Source organism: Larus michahellis, chromosome 10 (genome assembly GCF_964199755.1).
Source record: "Larus michahellis chromosome 10, bLarMic1.1, whole genome shotgun sequence".
Taxonomy (NCBI): domain Eukaryota; kingdom Metazoa; phylum Chordata; class Aves; order Charadriiformes; family Laridae; genus Larus; species Larus michahellis.
In genome coordinates this window covers 15687684-15711423 of record NC_133905.1, presented here as the reverse complement: position 1 = coordinate 15711423, position 23740 = coordinate 15687684, and the positions used below count along the sequence as shown (strand labels likewise).

Here is a 23740-nt window from a genome sequence, read left to right as displayed (position 1 = left end):
CTGTGCCAAGGCGGGCTGTTATATTTGGTATTTTAAGTGATGGAGTTTCAGGTGACGTCTGCTACCTCAGCAAACCAGCCACATTCTGGGCAAGGCCTCAACAGGGAAAATGAATTAATTTTGTACCTTGTGTTCACTCTCCCCAGTTACTCCTGAGACAGACACACACCCATCTCTGCCTGTGGCATTGCCTTCAATGCCATAGGATGACAGAATGGTTTGGGTGGAAGGGACCTTAAAAACCACCCAGTGCCACCCCCTGCCCTGGGCAGGGACACCTCCCACCAGACCAGGCTGCTCCAAGCCCCGTCCAACCTGGCCTTGAACCCCTCCAGGGATGGGGCAGCCACAGCTTCTCTGGGCAACACAGCAAAGAATTTCTGCCTCAGATCTCATCTAAATCTCCTCTCTTCCAGTTTAAAACCATTCCCCCTCGTCCCATGGCTCCCCTCCCTGATCCAGAGTCCCTCCCCAGCTTTCCTGGAGCCCCTTTAGGGACTGGAAGGGGCTCCAAGGTCTCCCCGGAGCCTTCTCTTCTCCAGGCTGAACCCCCCCAGCTCTCTCAGCCTGTCCTCCCAGCAGAGGGGCTCCAGCCCTCCCAGCATCTCCGTGGCCTCCTCTGGCCCCGCTCCAGCAGCTCCGTGTCCTTCTGCTGTTGGTGCCCAGAGCTGGAGGCAGCCCTGCAGGGGGGTCTCCCCAGAGTGGGGGCAGAGGGGCAGAACCCCCTCCCTTGCAACGCTGTGTCTGATGCAGCCCCTGACAGGGCAGCACACAGGTGCACTGGTAATGCCCAGTGAAATTGTTTCCAGCTGTGCCGCACAGACTGACTCGTGACCGGGGCTTCCCCTCCGCTGCCTGTTCAACGGGAGCTGCTGGGGGGTGATTGCTTCAGGTAGGGTCTCCTGCCCTCGCGAGTCACTGAGGGAGCCTGGGCCTTCTTCAGCGGTGCCGCGGGTCTCGGCCTCACGGAGGCGCCGGCGCCCGGCCCGGCCCGGCCTGAGCGCGGAGCAGCGCCGATACAGAGCCGAGCCGGTATGTCTCGCAGCGGTGCGGCCCTGGCCCCGCAGCCTCTCCTCACCCGGGAACCGCCTCCATCCCCACAGGGCGGAGAGAGGCTCGTCTCCTAACTCACCGGGGCCAGTGCGGGGGCAACAGCAGCAGCTTTGGAACAAAAGTGTTAGAAGTCGGTTTTCCTGTCGGGATTTCCGTCTCCCGGGCTAACGAGCTGTGGTGATGGCATCGTGCAGGTGGGTTTCACTTGCTGGTGGAGGGGGTGAAACCTGGCATGTGATGGAGCAGCTGCTGTGGCGGGAGGTCAGGTCGCGCCCTGTCCCCTTCCAGTAAGAAAATTGCCTCAGTTGTACTGTGCCTGCTTCCCCGTCTGTTGAAATGCAGATTATTATTTTATGCTAATGGGAGAAAAACAAAGCAAATATAAGGCGTATTTTTGTTTGTAAAGCTCCCTATGCAAATACTTCAAATTGTTCGTCTGCTATAAAAATATGAAGAGGCTTTGCCTGTGAGGAGTAAATGGTGAGGCTCTCATCGTGGGTTTTTCGGGGAGCCTGTGTGGAAGGGCAGAACCGTCCCTCTGCAGTGCTGGTCACCAGGCAGCGCTGCAGCCGCCATGCCCCTGTGCCCCGGCCTGGCCCCAGCTGGCCGTGTCCTCCCTGCGGGGCTCGCCTGGTGGCCAGTGGCTTCAGAAGGTCCTGCACTGGCTGGTCCCATCGATCTTCCTCCAGACCCCTCTCCCACCGTCTTGGGTCCTGACGTGCTTCCCTGAAAGCTCTCTGGTACTGGCAAAATCCCCTGTGGGGTTGCTGGTGTTTTTCTTCCCTCTTTCTTTTGGAGGTGGAAGTGTCTGATCAGAGTTCTAAAAGGCAGGAGGTATTTTAGAGAGACAGACCGACTGTGAAATCACCAGGCGCGTTTTGCTGATTTGTTAGCCCCGAGTCCAGCTGCTTCACAGTCCTGCTGCCTGCTTCTTGCTGTCAGATCTACATGACTGACTTACACTTTTAGGGGGTGAAATTGATCTCCTCAACAAAAACCCTGTTAAACAGATACAGTTCATAGGAAAAAATGTGTTTCAAAGAGGTTGGTGAGTGATGCTTCCTGGTACTTCCATAGCCTTTCTGCTCTCTCCTGGCCTTCAGGTATCTGTTCAAGTATTTCTGGGATGCTCTTTGAAACGCTTTTTTTCTTTTTTCTCACCAGGAAAGTAGCAATGTGATAAGAGAATGATGCATGCATGGAGATTGATAGCTTTGGGTCACTGTACTTCTCTAGCATTCAAAAGATATTCCTACTGTGGAAGGCCTAAATTAGACGCAAAGTGTAGAGTTCCAGGGCTGATAGTTAAGCAAGTGGGGGCAAAGTCTGGTTCATCTCTCTGTAGTATGTTTGGTCCTGTATATTCTGACAAGCTTTATTCACACTGTATTTATTATCTGAGATACAGTGAAATGAGAACCTGAGAGATCTAAAAGATGTCAGTTTGAAGATAAGTAATTTCACCATAGTCTTTTGCGGATCTCCTGGTAACCGTTACTGCTTTTCACAACAATACCCAGTAGAGTTCCATAGGAAGCATCTCAATTTTTTTGTCAGCTCCAGAAGCTTTACATTTGGCCTGACTGAGGTAATTTTGATGATAGCTTCTGTCTCGTTAGTGTAACTGACAGGCCTAGGTGTGTGACTCTGCAAATGCATGGTGTGATAGGGTATGTTGTGGTACCATCTTTTGTCAGATTTGCAAGTGACACTGAAGCCACAACAGATTCTGAATTTTTGTAGTGGTAGGATGCGCACTTTCACTTTTCTGATCCCAATTCAAGGTTGTAAGATTGAGTTTGCAATGAGTCTTTGGTATCCGGTAAGGAAAGAAATAGAGCTAAAATCTGCTTATGCTCATCTGGTGAGTTTGGCCTAAGAAGCGTGCACTCCATGAAGGCTGCATCTACGGTTTTCTAGGTGGGAGCTGGTCAATGCTTTAACTGTCTCTGCAAAATTCTTATTACTGCCAAGCTTTAGCATTGGCAGACATTGAAGAGTATTTTTCATAGACATGAATTTGATCCTACACGCACGCCTTTTCGAAACAACTACATCATGCAGAGTAATAAACTCATATCAGCAAAAGCCAAAAGAGTGCTTCATATTTTTTGTTCCACTGAAAATGTATGTCTTCCTTTTTCTGCAGTGCTTAACTGTAGGGCTTCCGTTGAGGTTTATTTGGGCTGCATTTGAAACTAGGGGCAACTTGGGATTTCTTGTAACACGCGTTTCAGAGATGCACCTTAAATTCTGTGTGAGGGAATTCGGTGACTTGGAATTATAATCTGTGCTTCCACCTAGAAAGTTAGAGGACCAAGACAAGCTACTGTGTGATTTGAATGAAGACCTTGGCAAGCAGCAAAATTTTTCCTGCCACTATCCTCGCCTACAAATGAGCTTCAAAAAAAGATGAAGAATAGGAGAAAGTCGTAGATATCAGAGTTCTTATTCCCAGTGCTTGAAAGGCCCCAGGCAGAAGTAATTGGAAAATACTTAAGATCTTACTGTTGTAAAATAGCCATATTTTGTTTTAAAATTATAGTGCAATAATCTTCTTTGATGTGAAGAAGCTTGGTGAATTTAAAAAATACTAATAAAGAGTAGTTAGGAATGGTTCTATTTTCAGTGGAAATAATCACATTACTCTTGCTTGTAATGTAGTATCTAATATTTACAGCATGGTGCTGCAGCATTCTTGCCTCTTGGAAAAAACAGTGGATCAGTCCCCACCAAGAGTGCAGAGCTTCCAGGTTAATAGTCAAGGCACTGTTATCAGTGAGGAGTTTGAAGGAATTGTAACAAATCTTAGATATTTGCTGCAGGGGAAAAAAGGTGCATAACAGTGTGGCTGGGCAAGGGAGGAAGGAGTTACAGTACTGCATTGCACTGATGGGAACAAGCTGAAACTCTGTAAGGCTGAATTTACTTGAAGAACAAAAGAAGGTAGGCACTGTTCTGACTTCTGCCATGACTGAGGAACAATGGTACATTGCAGGTGGTAAATGGTATTTAACTCGTCTCTCTTCTTTCGTATTGGGGTCTTCTGAATTGGTCCGCAGGAGGAGTTACTCTGGATGTGGTGCTCTGAATGGGCTTGCAGTTCCCAGCGGGTGTCGTTACAGAAGGGAGGAGCGCTTGGTTTGATGTGCTCCTGCGGGGCCTTCCTGCCATGTTTCAGCGTGCTCTCTGTGATGACTGCCGTGGCGGGGGCTTTTCTGATGGGATCTGGGGTGGGCTGCCCGTACCTGCAGAGCCCTCGGCACCTCCTGCAGCTGCAGGGGGATGTGCTGCCTGCCTGGAGCAGGTCTGCGCGGACATCCCCTGCGGTGTTCTCTGGAGCATCTGAAGCAGAGTTGCTCACGTGATCTGCTGAGGTCCTTCCCAGCTTTGCCTTTCTGTGTTTCCATGATGCTACTTGCATATTTTACCGTGTTTCCTTACAAGGGTCTCAAATAATTCCTTACACTTACATTTCTATGGCATTTTTGCTAAGAAGGTGGGAGTTATTCATTCTTCATGTATCATGATGTGTAGTTGGTGTCACAAGATTTTTTCATGGAAGGAGACAGAGAAAAATTTTTATGTGGTTTTTGGCATGTTCTTTGATCTCAAACTTCCAAGAGATTCAAAGGAAGGAAGGCGGCTGATTATATACCAGGAGTATGTAGGCTGAGAGCATAAAACTTCGTGATTTGCACGCTGTTTTACGTGAAAGGGAGGGCGAGATCTGCGTCTCGCTATGTCAAAGACAGTGATATAACTGTAAAACTTCAGAGACTTTGTGGTGTTCCTCACAAATATCTTGTGTTCTGATAAAGATTCTTACAGTACTTGAAGCAAATTAGCATCATCTAATTGGATAAATGACGAGAATGTTTACACTTAGTTTTTAAATACCTGTGTCGTATGACTTGGCGAATAACATACATTTCTGAATGTTTTCACGAGTGGCATGTTAATGCCAAAGCATATATTGCTTCATTTTCCAAAGTTCTGTCCTTAATCTGTTCACTGCATTTCATTACCACCTCTAGGTCATTAGTGAAGTGACGCCCAAGGGGGAAGAGAGAAATCAAATGACAATGTAGGTGATGTCTGACATTAGCCAAATGTCAGGCTTTCTGATGGAAGCATCAAAATTAATCTGAAAATGTTATACCAGTTTTAGTCATTTTCCTAAGAGATTGAAAATACAAGAGGCAGGCTGATGACATTTTGATTATAGTCTCAAATTGCAAAGACCTTACAGAACATACCTTCTCCTCTCACATAATTAAAACCTGCTGTCACCTTGATCTTTATTATATTTTCCCATGTCCTGACAGGCCTCTCGAGTTTTGCATGCTATTGATCCTTGTTGTTTGAGCAAATTTGACATGTCAGTATTGCTCAGATGAGCAAATGGCTCTTTCATTTCACATTTAAAGGTAAAGATGGGGGGAAAAACACATGGTAGAAGCAGCACTGTAAGATTATCGAGTAACTGGTACCCAAATAAGCACAAGAAAGTGAATTTGAGTCATGACTCATCAAAACGCTTGAGCATATGTCTAGCTTTAAGCCCTCCGGTTAATTCCGATAAGTGTGACTCCTGAGGGGGTCCCTGGGGCTGTCCTTAGGATCAGATATGTTGTTTGTAAAGACAGCAGCCCCACAGGCGTAGCCCCAGGTCACCTCCTGGTGTGTGCCAGGCTCTGCAGGGCTGAGCGTAGCTGGGCTGCTCACTGCATCAGCCCGTGGGTCCGAGAGCTGCCGCCGCCTGGCTGAGAGCCACCTGCGTCCGGGAGCAAGTCAGGATCGCAGATCCTTTCAAAACCACCCTCTGAGTGTTATGGGTATAGCCACGGGCTACTGTGACTGCTCAAGGGTGTCAGTAGGCTGCTGAATCCTGATCCAAGACCCTTCTGAGCCTGAGAAGTTATTCTTGTTCTTCATACTTGAAGTGAGGGGAAAAAACTTAACTATCCTATATAGTTACTATTTAAGCTACAGTAAATGCATCCTCAGCACCCAAAGAAGTCTATCAAATATATAAACCTCCTGATCTCAGGATTGGCAATGTCTTAGAGCAAAAAAGTAAAATTAATCCTTGCTATGGTGATCCTTGTGTGCTGCTGACTAGTCCAGCTTATGGTTCATTAGCCAGGGAGGGCAGAAGGAAAGCTGGCGGGTGCAAGCTGTAGGACACCATCGCAGCAACACGTTGCTTGAGCCCTGCTTTGGAAAGACTGGCTGATCCTCATACTGCAGACTTCCTTGTGTGGGTGCTTGGTCCGCAGTGGTGTCAGGTCTGCTGCCTCGCGTGTGCTCAGCCACAGCAGCATGCTAACCTCTGCGAACTGATGTGCAGCACTTCAAGAAAAGCCTGCCTTTCAACAGATGCCTCATTTTAGAGCTGCTGCTACTGCTTTATCTGCACGCTAACCGAAGAAAATGAATTGTGTGATGGCCAGAGAGAGGAAGATTCTTCCCAATTTAAACCATTTTAAAGCATATTTGGTTCTGTCATCTGTCGTAAACCGTAAAGCATCCTGCCTGAGTGTATTATAAAGTGGCATTTTTATGGTGACAGAGAGTATAATGGGCTCTAATGTAGTTGAAGGGTACTGTATACAGCTCTAGTGGTAAAATCGCAGTTTTACATGCGATGCAGTGGAAGGGCTTGGAAACCCTGGGTTCAGCAGCCAAACAGGTGAGATGCTTTGCAGAACAACTCGGTGCAGATCTTCAAGGGAGGGATTCAAAGTCTAATTTCAGAAGGAGACTTTCTGTCCCCTGTTAGAGAATGCTCGCTGTATCTTTGGCTCTAGCAAGGTGAGAAGTTAGTCTAGCAGTCTGAAAAATGGGCAGCTGTGGAGGTAACGAGTTCCCTCTGTATCACAAAATACCTGAGTGCATCTGCTTTTTCTGTACATGCTGCTCTTTGCAATCCCAGGGTTTGCAGTTTTTCCCCAATCACCCTTTCTGACGTACACGTATGAGGACTGAAATGATTAACTCTAAGTTTTGGTTTAAATCTCAGAATCTGGAACTTGCTGCTTACGTTATTGAGGATGTTTACACTAGTTGTATGAAAACAGAAAATCAATTATGTCTGTTGCGTCTAGCTCCTGAGACTGGAAATGCTGTATAGGTAGATGCTGTACAGCTGCAAGCGCCAGTAGGCTGTTTTAGTTCAACTGCTCTCATGAAAGACGTTTTGCTCTTTCAGATGTGCTTTCCTACTTTATTTCCTGCACAAATAGTTCCTCCTTTTGAATTCTTGACACTGAATAAACGTTATTGAAGCTTGGCAGGGTTGGGTCCTGCCACTGCATTGTGTTTGTGAAGTCTGACATCACCCGCTCTGGCAAGGGACATTCTTGAAAAAGAAATGTTTTATTCTGGATCCTCAGCTGAAACCCCAATTAGTTCTACAGGTGCAAAGAACTGAAGTATTACAAGATACTGTGAGCCTGTGGATGAAAACTTATATAAAATTATTGTGAAGGTTTGAGCTTTTGTTTGAAATCAGCAGTGAATATTTTTTTCCCCTCTTTCTTCCCTTCCTTTGTAACTCCAATCATCTTGGTGAAAACAGCCTCCTTTGCAGGCAATTGCGATCCCATTCCCCACCATTCTCTCTGCAGTCCCACAGCTGAAGCTGTGCGGGGTGTGTTTTACCACAAGGATCATTCTTGTGAAAGAAGAGATGCCTCTTCCCCTCCCACCTCATGGAAGCTGCTGAGCGTGGGTGCTGCATAGCTCATCTGATGTTCCTGGAAAACATTGGATGGATCGGGAGTGCTGTCTTACACGTGGGTGTTCTTGTAGGAAGAGCGGACACCCAGGTCAGCGTCGTTTGTAGCCACAACGTGCTGGGTTTCTGAGCACTTATCCCATCAGTGGGCAGCAGAAGGGAATTCTGTCTTGTAGGGCTCAGTCCATGCTGGCACTGAAGTGAGCACTTGGCGTTACAGATGAACTGGATGTCTCTACTGCGGGACCAGTAAAGCTCCTCTCTTCCCAGGAGACCTGTCAAGTCTTTATTGAGTCATCAGGATTCCCCCGCCCAGCTCTGGACAGGTGTGCCCAGGAAAGGTGAATGGAAATGGGGATCGATGGGGTGAAGGACTGTGAGGATGATCAGGGGAATGCAGAACCTTTTGTCTGTGAAAGAACTAGAACTTTCATGGAGCATTCTGACTTTTGAGGGGCAGAACGCGTCTTCGTTAATTAGGGGCACAAAATTCCTGGCACCACAGATAAGTGGTTTTCTACACAGCTCTAGTTAAAAGGATGAGTAGCTTGGTAAAATCAATTAAGATCGAGGCCAGTTGAAGTGACCGTAACAGGAGGGCAGCTGCCCAACCAAGAACTGGAGTAGGTGCTGAACCTGGCAATGGGAACGGGTCCTGGCATCTGCAGGTCCTTGCTACTTGTCATCTCTTGAAGTGAATGAAAGCTCTTATTTGAGTTGACATCATGAAGAATTTTGCAGCAGTCTTTTCTGGCTTTAAAATGAATGGCATGGCATGTAAAACAAATGTGTAATGTAAGACTATTTTTAAAATAGTAGAGTGTTTGACCAATGACTGCAATTATGATTTTTTGGTAGTCAGTTCCGCTGCAGGGGGGAGCAAGGGAGACTGTCCCAAAACGTTTTTCTGGACTATCTTATCCTAAAGATTTGCACAGGGTTTCCTGTCAGTAGCTTTTATTTGCTGGTGTTTCTCCTGACAAATGCCTTTTGAAAAGTAAGTGGTCTTTAATTCATCTGTGCTCAAATTTGCACTCCCTTAATGCAAACCAGATGCACCGATATCACCAGTGACAATGAGTTAAGTTCAGTTCAGAGTTTTCTCAAGGATATTAAAATGTTATTGAAGACGAATGCTCAGACAGGAAAAAAATCCCACAACAGTCCTAAAGCAATCACAAAAAAAAATGATGCGGATATTTAGACTTTGCATTTTAAAGAGACTCTTTGGAAGCCTTAAATATGTTTGCTTTTCTTCTTCTGGGCTTGCAAAAGGGAGAAGACAATGACTGTAAAGAGGAAAATTTGGCATTAATGTCGGTGAAGGAGTGTTACATTAAGTATTAAATTCCTTTGCAGATACCCCCTGCATATAGTGAATAAGTAGAAATAGGTTTAAGAAACACTGCAGAATTAAACTTTATAAGATTACTTTTTTATGGAATACGCAGTAGCTGCCACATAGAATAAATGTATGTTTTTCATTATATTTTTATTACGCATTTAAAGCACATTAAGGAGCAAACAACCATCAAAGAAAAAGAAACTTATTAGATTTAGCAAATAATCATATCAGTTCTATGTATGGTTATATTTCTTGAAAACAGGGAAAGATGCATGTCAGATGTCCTTTCAGGCTATTTAGCAAGCCATTTTTCTTGGGAAGAACAATATTAATGGCTGTTTTGCAATGTTCATGCTGTATTGCATGAACGTTTTGTCTTTTTTATTATAGTTTCTTGTAAGTGTGCCATTACAGTTTGAGCAATCCAGTAGAACATCTGGAAAAATATATTGCTTTGATTTTTGTCTCTAAATGGGCATTAGTTTGTGTGTGAGCTTCTAAATTGTTTAAACATTTAGGCAAACATTTGAGGTGTTGAAGAGTTGTTTCACATTGTCCTCCATAAATGAAATTTGTGCAGTTATGTGAGGAGTTCAGTGATTGTTGAACATTGTTTTGGAATATTTAGTGATCTAAGATTGGTTTTGCCTTTCAGTTTCTCTTTTGTGGATAATGTTGTTTGTCATCTGTTCTCCATGAGTATTAAATCTGCCTCAGATTTTGTTCTCTTCCAGGCAAACCTCCATTGATTTCTTTCCTCTCCGTCCCCCAGCCCTGACAGGGGCTGCCTCCCTCCCTCCCCAGGTCAACCAGCTCCTCAGTGTCAGGACGTCACCCTGCCTGCTGGAGTTACTGGTGCTTTGGAACCTGCACGTGGGGCTTTCCAGGCTATGGGAATTATCCTGTTGGAGGACGGGTCCTTGGCTATCTCTTCTGGATTATTTTATGCCTTGAAACTGGGGGGGGTATTTTTCTGTTCTGGAGGCTCGTTGAAGCATCTGTGCTGTCTGCTGTGTATTCAGAAGTCCAGCACATCGGGCTGCCCACGCTTCAGAGAATGTATTGGTGAGGGATGTTTTATTTGTGCCTGTATGTATCTCGGTTTCTCTGATCAATGTGTCTTTTAAAAGGATGACATTTGCAATTGATGGCCCAAGATGTTTGAAAATGTCATAAGCAAATTGCCCTTCAGTGATCTTGATCCCAGTCTTGCAGCTCTCGAGTAGGGCTGCAGACGCACAGGTTCTGTGGTCCCCCACCTGCCCCAGCCCCTGGTTCAGACATCCTCCAGCTGGGCAGAGGGCACTCTGGTCATGTTCTGGATGGATAGGTGGCCTGCCAAGAAGTAGCCCGAGTCTGGGTTTACTTAATTACCACTTCTCAGAGGCTTTATGGGCTGGTTACAAGACGAGCATTATATTTTGGTGACTTTGTATTAGCGCTAGAAGGAATTTGGCATTGTCTAGTGACTCGGATAAATACCCCTTTGTTGGCCTAAGTAATGCCATCGTTGTAAAGTTAATGTGGGTATTGAATGGGCACTTTAGTGGAAGATGCTGAAGTGCTGAAAGCCGAAAGGGCAATGCTTGTTTTCATGCTGAATCACTACAGCAAATTTAGCGATGAGACTTGACATTCTCTGCCTAATAAGAGCAATTTTTATGCTTGAATTGTGACTCTCTTTATATAAAGGAAAAATAATGTTAAGCAGTAGTGTATAGCTTTAGCAGCTTCACAGTTTGTACAAATGTCAAAGTACTTATTAATTTAGTTGACAAATGTCACTTCAGAATCAAATTATTTCTCTTAGTGGCAACCTGATTTATATTTGCGTAACAATCAATTTTTTGCAAAAGTGGATTTATTTTACAGACTTGTTAATTTGAGATTCATTTCACTGAGTATTTTGGGATTCCCTATTTTCATACCACCTATTATTAGAGCAACATTCTTGAATTTCTTCTTCACAGAAGCTCCTTAAGCAACTTTTCCACCATGTATTAAACATTATATGATTATTAATTCCTACACCATATAGGAAAATAAATTAAGGTTATTCTGCAGTAGTGATCTGGGGAGTCCTAGGCGAGATGGAGCTCTGTTGCTCTAGGCAATGAGCACAGCTGAAAAGAGGGCACAGGCATCACACTTTAAACCATAATGAGGAGGAGTTTCACTGTCAGGCAGAAGGTGAAGGATGAGGTAGGATGATTGACTGCTGTTAGTTTTACTTATAGCTGTGGGCTGGGTACCTGTGTGAAAGCCAAATCAAGTTTTTATTAGTTTTATTAGTTTCATGCAAAAAGCCCTGAATATCTGTCAATTAAATGATCTCGGGGCTAACCTACACAGCTGGACAGATTTTTATGACCCACTGGATGCTTTGTGCCATGTTTAACGTGGTATAAGCTAAAATTGGTTCACATCAAAGCATCTTCAGCTTAAGTTTGTGAACCATTTTCAAAACAGGAAGGATAGCCCCAAAAGCTATAAGAAAAACAGTAAAAATCTTATAACTAATACATCATTTCATCCTGAAGCACAGTTGGGGGGTTGGGTTTTGTATTTGCCTGTATTTTGGCCACTGTGCTGCTACAGAAGCATCGCTCCTTCCACGTGACCTTTGTGCTTTTTGGAAACATCTAATCAAAATCTGTGTCTAGTTGCACTAAGCTGTTTCTAAAAGTGTGCAGAAAAATGGCTCGTGCTGTTGCATCAGGACTTCTTTTACTGGGCTCAGTCGGCTGTGGGATTGCACGGCTTGAGTGTTTAAACAGAGATAAACATACCGCATTTCTTCTGATGTTCAAGAACGTATGCTATAAGAACGAGAAATACTAGAGGAAGATTTAGGAAAAATACAGAAACAGACACACAATTGTTTATGATATGGAATTGTTAACTTGTTTACAGTTACATTGTTATGAAACTTAAAGGGATTCCTTGTTTATTTGAATGAAATGACCAAGAAAGATCAGTAATCATAGGGGAGGAAATCAATTTGCTAATTCAGAGATAAGTCTGCTTTGCTTGAGTGATGGAAACACCAGAGTGAACGCAGTAATGTACAGCTGGCTTGTAAAAACAATCATCCAAATGCTGCTTCTGCAGCAGAGTAAGTAATGTTCACTTGCTAGTCGCATCCGCTTTCGGAATAAGTTTTTTATTTTGATGAAGATTGAGGTGAATTCTTAGCTGAGACAGGTTAGCCTAGTTTGAGGCAGTGTTATTTCGTAGAATTTTGGACTGATGAACAATTGGAAAAGTGTTTTTCTAGATTCTCTCAGTAGTTCACTTAGAACAGCCAAAGGTTTGTGTTTTATTTCCAAATAGATATCATCTTCTGATAGATGCTGGTTATTTGAGCATAATTCCACTTTAAATAGCAGCCACTCCTTGGGAGGTCTTGGCCATCGAATAAAGGGAGAAAATGTGATCAACACTTACATAAATAATAGCTAGTGTTTGTTTTCTGTCCCAGTAGGGTGGGATAGTACAGATATGTGCCTTTATAGAAATGCTAAAAGATTTATTGAGTAATGGCTTTAAAATTTAATCTGTGCAGTCTGCTTCATGAAAAAACTTCCTCACACTGTTGACATGGATTCTGTTCCCTTGTCACTGCTCAGGGCTGATCTCCTGCTGTGTGTTCCATTGGACCAATGCTAGAGAGATGTGACTAAATGACTCCTGGTCACATTTGTGCCGCGCATCGAGTAACTGGCTGCTTACGGCTGCTCCTCCAAACGGAACTGAAAGTGTCGTCGGGGAGCTTGGAGTAGTACTTAGTCAGTATCTAAATGCTGTTTCTTTTATGGTTTTGTTTGGGATTCCTGTCATTATTTTTCCATAGTAAGCATCTTTATTTTTATATATAATTTTATTGAATAATTTAAATTAATTTTTAGACAATAATCATGCTTTTCATGTAGTTAGGGTACTAGGACATTAGGACAGTTAATCGCACTGTTTAGTGAGGTTATATCCACTTCCTTATTAAGCATAATGAAAAAAAACGTGACACGCCTGCACAGAGGCAATTTTGAAGGACCAATTTCTCAGATGATGGCTTTCACACCATTAAGAAAAATGACAGAATTGCATTTGAACTGTACTGCAAGGTGCTTCCGAGCTGGCTTTGATCAAAAATGTAAACTGAGTTTTGAGAGAGAAAAGTAAAAGAACTCTTCAGTTTCAAAATTTTGCGTTTGCCATCTATTTGAAGCCTTTGACCCTAAGAGAAGACTCTAAACAAGAAGAGGACAATTCCTGCAGTGAAGCTCCTTCCACCAGCCTGAGCTGCTGTTCCCTGTACAGGGTGATGCTGGTGTGTTGGGCACTGCTGTTGCAGATGGTAATTGGCTTTTTTGGTTGGCGATGCAAGGTAAGGACAGCTGTCACAGCAGAGGATGCCTGTTCTGAGCTGGAGGAATGAGAGGTTCAGTTGGTTGAAGATGTGGCTGCCAGAGCATTGGAAGCTCAACCTAGTGTCTGGTTTTGATTTTGCCCTTGTTGGTATGTGCTGCTGCCTGGAGTGGGGGCAAAATGTGAGGCTGGCTTCAGATGAGTGGCTAATGGGTCTTTTGCCTAGGCTGATAGTAGAGCATGTTTAGTGAGTTTAAAGACTCTTGGCAAGTGTGGGCAAGGAGAAGAAACACTGGAGTCATGACTGACTGAAGGGAACTGTGAGTTAAGACACCATCCAGAAGCCAAGGGAAAATGAGAGATTGATGAGGGGGGAGTGATCAGTAGCGTGGAAAGGAATGGGACGGTGAGACTGGAGGAGTAGGGTGTAGGAACTTCAAGAAAAGGAATGAATTCTTATTATTCCCTTGAGTTTATTAGCTCTAACATTTCCAAAAGGTTATGTTGAATCCATAGGAACAAAGAGTAAGGGTATTTGTGGTAGGCTTGAAAAGTGAACTGCTCTGATGAAGAACTCGACTACCACTTTTCTCGGTTTGGTGTTTTGTGATGATGCATTGTGTAACACTTGCTAATGCTGAAATACTTTATAATTCTGTCATACTCAGTGAGATAATTTCTTTTTTTTGTGGAGGGTTGCTAATGTTTCATTGTTTTCCAAAATCCTCCCCAGAATGAATGTGCTGAATTGTAGCAGTTTATGGATGCACATAAAGTAGCCCGGTATGACGCCCGCCAGGAAGCCCGTGGGGAAGCATCAATCACAGCAAGGAGGGTGCCTCTGAGCAAGGAAAGCTGCAGAAGTTACTACTGCCTGTAGTTTGTTTTGTTTCTGATCCTTGTAATCTAGTTCGCCATTTCTTCAGAGCCAATGCCAATTGAGGGAAGGTGAGCTGTTTGGGGAATGTTGGGTGTCAGTCCCCTCGGGGGAGTAATTCCTTCCCCACCACATGGGATGGGATACTTGCACCTCGATCCAAGAGGGTGGCGTGGCCTCCTTCCTGCTGCGTCCCCATCCAGTTCTGCAGGATGCAGTGGGTAAAGCTACAAGCCTGTTTCTCAGCTGGTGGGATGGGTTGGTCCTCCTCAGGCTGCAAAATGCCCCCTTGTATTCCTTGTGTCTGGGAAGTGGCCCTTGGCTCCCACCTCGAGTGGTGGCTCCTGGTTAGAGCAGAATGCTGTTGAATCCAGTGTGCAAATTCACCTGAGGTTAAATTCTGCCAGATACCCTTTCGAAAGCCTTTGACATGGGCAGTGTGCCACGCTGGTGCGCCAGTAAGATTCAGGGAAGGGGTTTTGTCTTGAGCTTGGTGGGGTATGGACTGCTTTTTCTTAGCAATTGAGAACAGCAATTGAGGCCTATATGGGATGGAAAATATTGGTGAAACTCATTCTCGTTTGAATGTTGTTTCCTAACTCGCGTTTCTAAAGCTAAGTCAAAGGTTTCTTTTTCCTTTTGTCACATAAAATTGGTGGTGTTATTTTAGTGCCAAGCAGCCTCTACTAGTGGGACCTCGGTGTGCCTGGCTGCATGCAGACAGAGTAGGAGTAGTCCTTTGCTCCCGAGCAAGCCTACAATTTAATGGCCCGGATGGAAGTGGGGTAGTGGGAGGAATATAGCATGTAAGCAAGATGAATAACGTGCAGTCAAAATTATCTCACTGTCTTCAAGTACTTAAGCACATATGTTTAACTCTGATTCTTTAAAAGCTACATGTGTGGGTGTTTTTCTAAACTGGGCTAAATAACGCACCTGTGTGCTTTCTTGGATTGACACCTCCAGGCGTGGACTCACTGCACATATTTTGAGGTTTCTTATTTTTTTGTCTTTAGTTTGACAGAACGTATTTGAGGAAGTTAACATTGTGTACATTCTGGGTGGGCTTTCTGCTCTTGAAAAACTGCTTTGAATTAATGTCTCCGAAGTGTGAAGAGGGTTATATGAGGTTGTATGACTAAGATGGTGTAGCTAATCCTGTCACCTATGGTAAGCTTCTGTTCCAGACCTCAAGAGGGTCTTGTGTGCACTGAACTGGCCTGTTCTCTGCATTTTTGGGGTGGGAAAGTTTGAAATTACTCATCCAAAGGTTGTGTCCACAGACATGACCCATCCAACTGGTTCCTAATGCATGCAGACCACCAAAGGTATTTGGTACTCTCTGTGTGATCTCTAAAGAGAGTAACGAAGCAGAAAGAAAAGGAAGCATTTTGCACTGCTCTTAGAAGCCAAAATATGAATGAATTTTCTTTTGCCTTAGGATCAGTGCACAAAGTAGTTACTAGAGACTTCAATGCAATATTAAAGACAAAAACAGATTTGACAAAGGTTTCTTTTCCCCATGGAATTTGTAGTAAATAGAGATAATTTATCTCATCTCTTTTCTGTTTATTAACAAGGACTGTATCAAATTAAGCTCCTCTAGTTTTGCTGCGAGATGGAGATGTAATCGCTACAGCTCTATTTAATTATTTCTCTGCCAACGTGAGCTAGGAGGGAGTGGGACTTGAAGAATTTGCAGGCCCTGTGTTTGGCCGTGTGTGTGTGCAGAGATGCTATTTAAAGAGTATAGCTTTGAAATCTGCTAGAACGCTCTTTTATTCTGTCTTGCTTCATTTATTCCACCTCTTCTCTTGGTACTTCTCATGTCTCACCTACACCTTTGATACAACATGATCATTTATGACTAATTGTATGTTTTCCATACAGAGAACTATTTTGTGAAAAAAAAAAAAAGGATTTTTTGTTTGTTTAAATGAAGTTTTTGAGAGTTGTGGTATCAGTTAGGTTGGAACGCAGCTCTGGATGCCATCTGGATCCATCTCCCACTCAGAGGTGACACCAAGTTGCTTGGGGTCACATCCAGTTGAGCTCTGAGGTTCCCCAGTGCTGGAGATCACACAGCTCAGACAACCTGATGTGGAAGCAGTATTTCTTGTTGGAACTGTCATCCAGAGAATGGAAGAAAGCCCTAAGACAGGTTAGAAATACACTGCAGTTTCATGTGTTACTTTAAGTTTAGGTAGCATTCCCCCTGCTGGTTTTGCTAAGTCTTAAAAACTGAATAGTTTTGAATTATCTGTTTCAGAAGACAGTTGGCATTTGGAGAGGTCCATGTCCCAAAACTGGTTAGTCCTTTTTGCCTCGTCTGTAATCACTAACTGTTATTCCGGAGTTGCACACAGGATTCAAGTAGTGCTTTAGTTGTATTAATGTGGTACGCTGGTTTGATAGAGTTAACTTAAGTTCTTTGTTAAAAAAACCAACCACCAAACTGCCTTTGTCACTTTTCCCATATCACCTTTTTGAAGCCTGCTATTGGCTTTGAAATATGGCTCTTCGTTATTGTGGGCTTTCCATTCATTATCAGTCTGTGCTTGGGAGGGTACCGGGGCAATGTGTGTTTGTTATTGCTCAAGAGCAATCTGTTTTGTTCCGCTTTAATGATATTTCAACAGCTCTCAGTATGCCTGTCCAAACAGTGTAGCGATTCTTAGGTACTTGGGAATATCCAACTTGTGACAACGGTCCTTTAAACACAAAAGTACTCTTCTCCTATAAAGAAGATGGATAGCAAAGATCTTTTGTCACCACCTCATGATCTTAAATAGAGAACAAAGCATTTCTTAGAGCTGTGCTTAGGAAAAGGTAAGTAGTGTCTGTGTGCTGTTATATGCAGAGTTTTATGTGCTTTAATGCAGCCATTTGGTGGTGACCTCAGTGACACTTTCTGGTGCAGGTACCCTTCAGCACTGCTGGCAGGCTGCTCTTCCACTGACAGCCTTCCAGAGGTTTATCCAGCTTTCTGCCTTCTTTTGTGGGAGTGAGTGTGCAAATCCTGCCCGTGAGAAACGTTTTGTGATGCCTCTGAATATTTAGGCAGTTCCAACTGCAGAGTAGAAACTGACTTCGGTTTTCCTTCTTGCTTTGGTTCCTGCTGAAGTGCAGGTGAGTATTCAAGTAGTGGTCTTGGTGGGTGGCTCTTCAGTGAGGGGGTTTTGGTGGACTTTTGTTCATGTGTTTCTTAGGGAAGAAAAAACCACTACCCCAATCGCTTTGTTCTCTCCTTCTTATAAAACCTCTTTTTAACACTAAATGTAACATACTGGCAGCTTGATGATCTTCATTGTGCTAACTATATTTCCTTTGCTGGAACATCTTTCTCTACCTTCCACAAGCCATATGTGTTTAGTAACTAAACTAGACATCAGTTTCTGAGTCAAGGAATGTAATTTTTTGCAGCATGGGACTCTGACAGTGATCATAATGACTGTGATGATAATGATAGTTTAATGCTAAGTACCTTCTAGAAACGATTGAAACCAAATTCTTCGTGTAGAGCTTGCAGTCTAAATTAAACATGACGTTTAGAGAGAGGTCCCATCCAAGAAGATGTCATCGCTGCAAAGGTGATGGCTATATTATACTAATACCTGGTTTTTTTCTGTAATTCATTCTGTAATTCATTTTGTGAAGGCAACCTGCAGAACTACAGAAATAAGTGAGTTTAAATGAGACAGAGGCAGTGGTTTGACAGACCGGTGTGGAGGATACATGCTATGTTATGCACATATTAATCCCCAGGGATCCTATTGACTTGAAAGATTCAAGTAGTTTATATTGCAAGTAAACATTACACAGCCTGGTCCTTTATACTTTACAGCTCATATTAAATATTGCACATGCAGAATTTAAATCAGCTATTCATTGTTTCTCACATTTGTGTGCATGCTTGTGTGGCAATAAGGATGATTAAGTATTCATTATGTACCCTGGGAATAGAACAGAACATAAGCATATGTTGCAAGAAGGAGGTTTACATAAGCTAATAACAAAAACTTTGTAAGGAGGAGGAGAGGTAAACACTGGAATAGATAGTCACCGATTTTGTAGAATCCCTATCCCTCTCTATCTCTAGTTTTTTGGGGGTGATGATAATGTGGGTTTTTCCTTCTTTTTAAGAACAGGTGGGGCTGGCATGTCTTGAGTATAGCTGTTTCTGCTTTGTGTCACTGTGGTGGACTGGTGAAATATATCAGACCTATTTTTTTATGAGGATATGACAATTTTGTGCATATAAGCCCAATAAGAAGTCTTTATGGGAAGTGACAAAATGTTTCAGGTTTTTAATAGCTATAACATGACAAATAAGTATCCAGAGTACTTCCTTCACAGGTGCTATGGTTAAATAAAATGTTCTTGTGGTGTTGACTCATTTTAAATGTTTCCATTCAATATTTGTATTGTTACTCATACTGGATTATTATTTTTTTTGCATGTTTTTTTGGTCAGCTACTGAAGTGTGATTTAGAAATCCAATAATACTAATGTGCTAAAGAAATACGGCTATATTCACTGAACAGGAATAACCCAGTAAAAGTATTGCTTTAATTTTAAAGCTGACCTTTTCTGTTACTTAGTAGAAAAATCCACGATTCCAAAAGGAAATAGACCTTTTTTGCTGGAGAGGATATGCAGCCTACAGGAATAAAAGATTGAGGGACTGTAATACTTTCATTGTGCTAATCCAATAATAATAAGGACACTTTTGATTAAGTGACTTATGATTATGTTAGTACCAACACATAGGTAAAATACCAAGTGTAGGCTTCTCCCAGCAGCTTTTATCAGAAATGTTGATTGTGTTTGACACCTGAACAGGGCCTCCAAACGGTGTGATCTTTCCTGTTATAGAAATTAGAAGTTGGAGCCTTTGGGGCTAAACCTTATCTTCACATTTCTGTGGCAGATCCTTATTTTGGATGACGGCACGGGTGGTTCTGTACCTCTCGTGGACACTAAGGAGCAGCCCCACCTTGCTGAGATCCATGCAGAATGGAGCTATTCCGAACCAAGGGTGCAGTGAAGGCTGAGTTGTGAAGTGATCGTGCTATTGAAAACCCAGTGGGTTCAGGCTATACACAAATTCTTGGCCTCACCATTGCTACTGTGGATGTAGCAGGGGGCAAAGGAGCAGTGCAGGTACCAGCCAGGGAGCTCTGGAGGCTGCGGCATGAACCATGCATTATCCCCGCTTTATTGTGCTTCCTTTGGCAGCCTTTAGACATTAAATCTGGATATCGAGACTGTAGATCTTTCCTGCCAGTACTTCCTTTTTGAACAGAATATGTGGGATTTGATGAACAGTTTTAAACTGTTGTATAAAATTGTAAATGTTCCCGATGAAACTTTATTTATGAGAAAATAAAATGATTCCTTTTCTAATAGGTTTATAAGAAGAGATGTGTCCCCCCTATTCTCTGTTGTGAAAAAGCTTTGTCAAATTTAGTATAATTTTATAACCATTGGGAAGCTTTTTGAAATCATCCTAGAAAACTTAATAAAAAACCCTAACATGTCGATGAAATTATGCAAAAGGATGCAAAGCACTCCATAGCAGAGATTCGCTTTCTCTGTTAAATCCAGTATTGAGAATTTCCAAGCTGTCTATAAAAATATATTCTTTTATAAATATCATGTAGCAATTTATATATATTTTTTGAAAGATATTAACACTTCACTTCAAAGCAAAGATTTTGAAGCTTTTCTTAACAGGCACATAAGAATTGCTTTTTTATTCTTCCTACACTACATAAATTTCCCCTACTAGTTCTGTTGTTCAGTACAGCGTATTCAGAGTTCCTGCTGAAACTAGAGGTACCTTATGGGAGGTACCTAATGGAAGTTTCTGAGTGCAGTCAAGCTAGAGCTGAGGATGTGCTTTACTGTGTTGCTCTATCAAGGCCTGAAGGACTATTCTGGAATAGTGGAAGATACTATTTGGGAATAGTATGGTCAGAGAGCAAACTGTGCCTAAAATACACGAGGTCGTGGTGAGGGCTGCCATAGTTTCTCCATGTGGAGCAGTGAGTACTTTCCTCTTCAACTCATCTATTTTAGTTTAAGATCAATCTTCTATCCCCATCTGCCAGCCCCCATAAATGAATAAAAACCTCTTTTAATGACTTCCAGGCTTAGAGGTGCATCGGGGAGAGGGCTGTGTTAGTGGCACCTGATGCTGAGGCAGGTCTCCTGGTCCTTGCCCAGCCCCAGTCTGTGCTCCTTCTCCCTGTCTTGAGCTGCAAGGAGAGGAAAAAAAAGAAAACTAGACTTCTCAGCTCTTGTTTCAAAACATCTTAAAAGAAGAGGAAAAAAGAAAGCTGATTTTATTGAATGTCGTCTTACCAATTTTCAGAAAGGAACATATCTCCTGAGGAGACTTTTCCCTAGCTGTTCAGTTATAGATGTCCTATTCTATTTCTGATCAGCTGGCTCTAAGGACACTACATTATGTCACTGATTCTGGAAATGCTTGATGCGCTCTAGCTTAAATCAAGACAGGCCAAGCACTGGTACATACCCTTTACTGAAAATTCAATTACCTCTGGTCACTCGAGCGCAGCTGTCAGTGGAACTTGAGTCTATGGGTATCTTTAGAGCATTGTTTTATGTTCCTATTCCTCCAGATACACTGTATTGCTGCGTACCTACTCACAGGTCTGGGGACAGCATCCTCCTTGGTTTAGGGTTTTTAGATTACTCATTGCTTATGCAGTAGTGATGCTTTAGAAGAAGGATGTAAAGTAAGGCTTGAGTGCGTAGAAAGATATGAACAAACCTGTAGGGCTTTTTTGTTGCTAAGGCTACTAAAAGTTATTAAACGAAGCATTCATTTCCAGACTCTCTTTTTTTTTTTTCTGAATAAGAGCACTTTCTCTTTTGTAACTGAATTGTTTTAAATCCCTAACCCAAAAACCCCACAGAAATTAAATGCTGTAAATTGACCAAGGCCAGAAAATATGCCATTGCCAGAATCATCTGGTGCGCCTAATCATTTTATAAATAAGCTGTTCATCCAGTTTCACTTGCTTATGCTGTAGCTGTGAAATGGGTAGTTTAAACGCAAAAATCAATAGAAAACAAGCCCTTAGTTGCCTGGTCTCTGTGGCTGTTCCTGCTTTCTATTTTGGGTAAGGATAGCGTGTGAAAATATTGATCAGTAGAAACTTATTAATTTAATATAAACACAAATACACCGATCAAACATTTATTTCCTAATCTTGTTTATTACTCACACCATTAGTATTAGACCCATTATCATGAACTAGTTAGCAATTAACTGCAAATGGTTTGCATGAAATACCATAGGTTATTTTATTATCACCACTTCTCTCAATCATTTACTGACTCTTGCCAAGTACCAAGTGTCAATGACTTGTTAGACTTGTTTGGAGGGGTTTTTAGTTATATGTAAGATTAAGACAAAAAGGCATGATCCATCTTCTGGTGGTAGCAGTGCTGATGAATACTTCCGTGTGGCCCATGGATACACACAATAGAGAAACATGGTAAATACAAAGTGACACACTTTGCAGGTATATATGGGTGGTTGTAGTATGGAGCATCGTGCCTGGAGGGGAGATTTCTTTCTCTGCTGGCTCTGTGCTAAACAAATCCTTTGCAGAGGCGAATGTTTGGAGCTATTTCTTCCCGTTTGCTGAAGATCACACAGTTGGTGCTGGGTAAAGAATAAGGAACTACAGGCTGGTCAGTCTCACCTCTGTGCCCAGCAAAATCATGGAGCAGATCTTCCTGGAAACTATACTAAGGGACATGGAAAATTAGGAGGTGATTGGTGACAGCCAACGTAGCTTCACTAAGGGCAGATTGTGTCTGACAAATTTGATGGCCTTCTACAATGGGGTTACATCGTCGGTGGATAAGGGAAGAGCAGCTGACATCATCCGCCTGGACATGTGCAAAGCACTTGACACTGTCCCGCACAACATCCTTGTCTCCAAATTGGAGAGGCATGGATTTGATGGATGGACCACTTGATTAAGGAATTGGCTGCTCCTTTTGGAAGTTGTTGTGGAACTGAGATTTTTTTCAATCTCAAAGGGACATAATAACTAGCAGAGAGATAATTTATTTAATATGGAATTTAGTATCCATTCCAAATAAGGGTGTCTCAGATGAATTTAGAGCTGTAAAGCTGGCACCTAAAATACAAAATAGGTGCTTACGTGCGTGTGTATTGTCTTGCCAGCTAATGTAGCTCAGTAATTAGATTTGTCCATAGGTCTTTTTGTAGACAAATGGAAATAAAAAAATTGCAACTACAAAGAATTACTCAGTGAATTTTTTTTTAATCTGTTAAGCTTGAAACCACTACTAATCTCTGAAAATACTAATGTCCACAGATAATTGCTGTTACAGTGTTGACCTCTGAGGAGATTAGCAGGCTCTTCATGATCTGTATTTATTGCTGTATTTCTAATACACTTACTGGGACCTCTTTTGTTACCTGCTGTAAAAGGTATATGGTTTTCAGAAGTGTTTGTGTTGTTTGGCTTCAGGTACTGAACTGGCGGGCAGGGAAGAGCAGTAAAGGCTGCAAAACTTCACCTTGCTCTGAAAACCCATGTTGTATTGACTGTCAGTGAGACCCTTCCACAGCAAAGTATTTTTTTTTTTTGATGGTGATGACCATCATGGGGTAATAGATCACTGATACTTTGGATCCTGACCTTCATTATAATCCAAATTGTCTTCTCCAACTCTGATTTTTATTTCTTGCAAAGTTGCGTTTTGGCAGATTTAAAGGTACAGTGGCAGTGGTGTGGACTGGGTGGATTTCATAGAGCTAGGCCAGAGGAAGCCATTGTGTTTTTACAGGTTTCTCCTATGCAGTGCAAGTTATATGAGTTCACCTGGTGAATTCTGTACCTTGCCCGGCAAATTGTGGATGGCCAAATCTCTTAAAAATCATAATGTTTTGCTTTAAATATTAAAATGGCTGAGAGTATTCCCCTGGTAATTTCTTTAACCTCAAAGACAAGAAACGTCTAAAATCTTGCACTGCATTTGACGTCATGTTTTTAGTGAGAACATCAGCTACTGGTACAGAAATTAGGATATGACCCATCATGTTCTCCTTCCATGCGTATAGCTTCCATACATGTATCTTTATGGTGTGTGCCTCAGTTTTATGGATGACAGGATAATTCAGGTTGAAAAGGACCTCGGGATGTCTCTGATCTAACGCCCTGCTCAAATCCGGGTCAGCTGTGAGATCAGGCTCAGTTGCTCAGGGCATTATCTGGTCTGGTTTCAAAAATCTGCAAGGATGGAGATAATCCTATTTTTATGTCTATATACGTGTATATGTTAGAGA

The 23740-nt window shown here is 42.6% G+C and overlaps 1 long non-coding RNA gene across 1 annotated transcript in view; it reads left to right on the top strand.

Moving 5' to 3' along the window:
* Positions 1-938: 938 nt before the first annotated feature.
* LOC141749330 (uncharacterized) overlaps positions 939-23740 on the top strand; it is a 57722-nt gene continuing 34920 nt past the window's right edge. Inside the window, exon 1 of the long non-coding RNA XR_012589320.1 lies at positions 939-1247. This is a non-coding gene — a long non-coding RNA (uncharacterized LOC141749330). The remainder of the gene's footprint in view (positions 1248-23740) is intronic.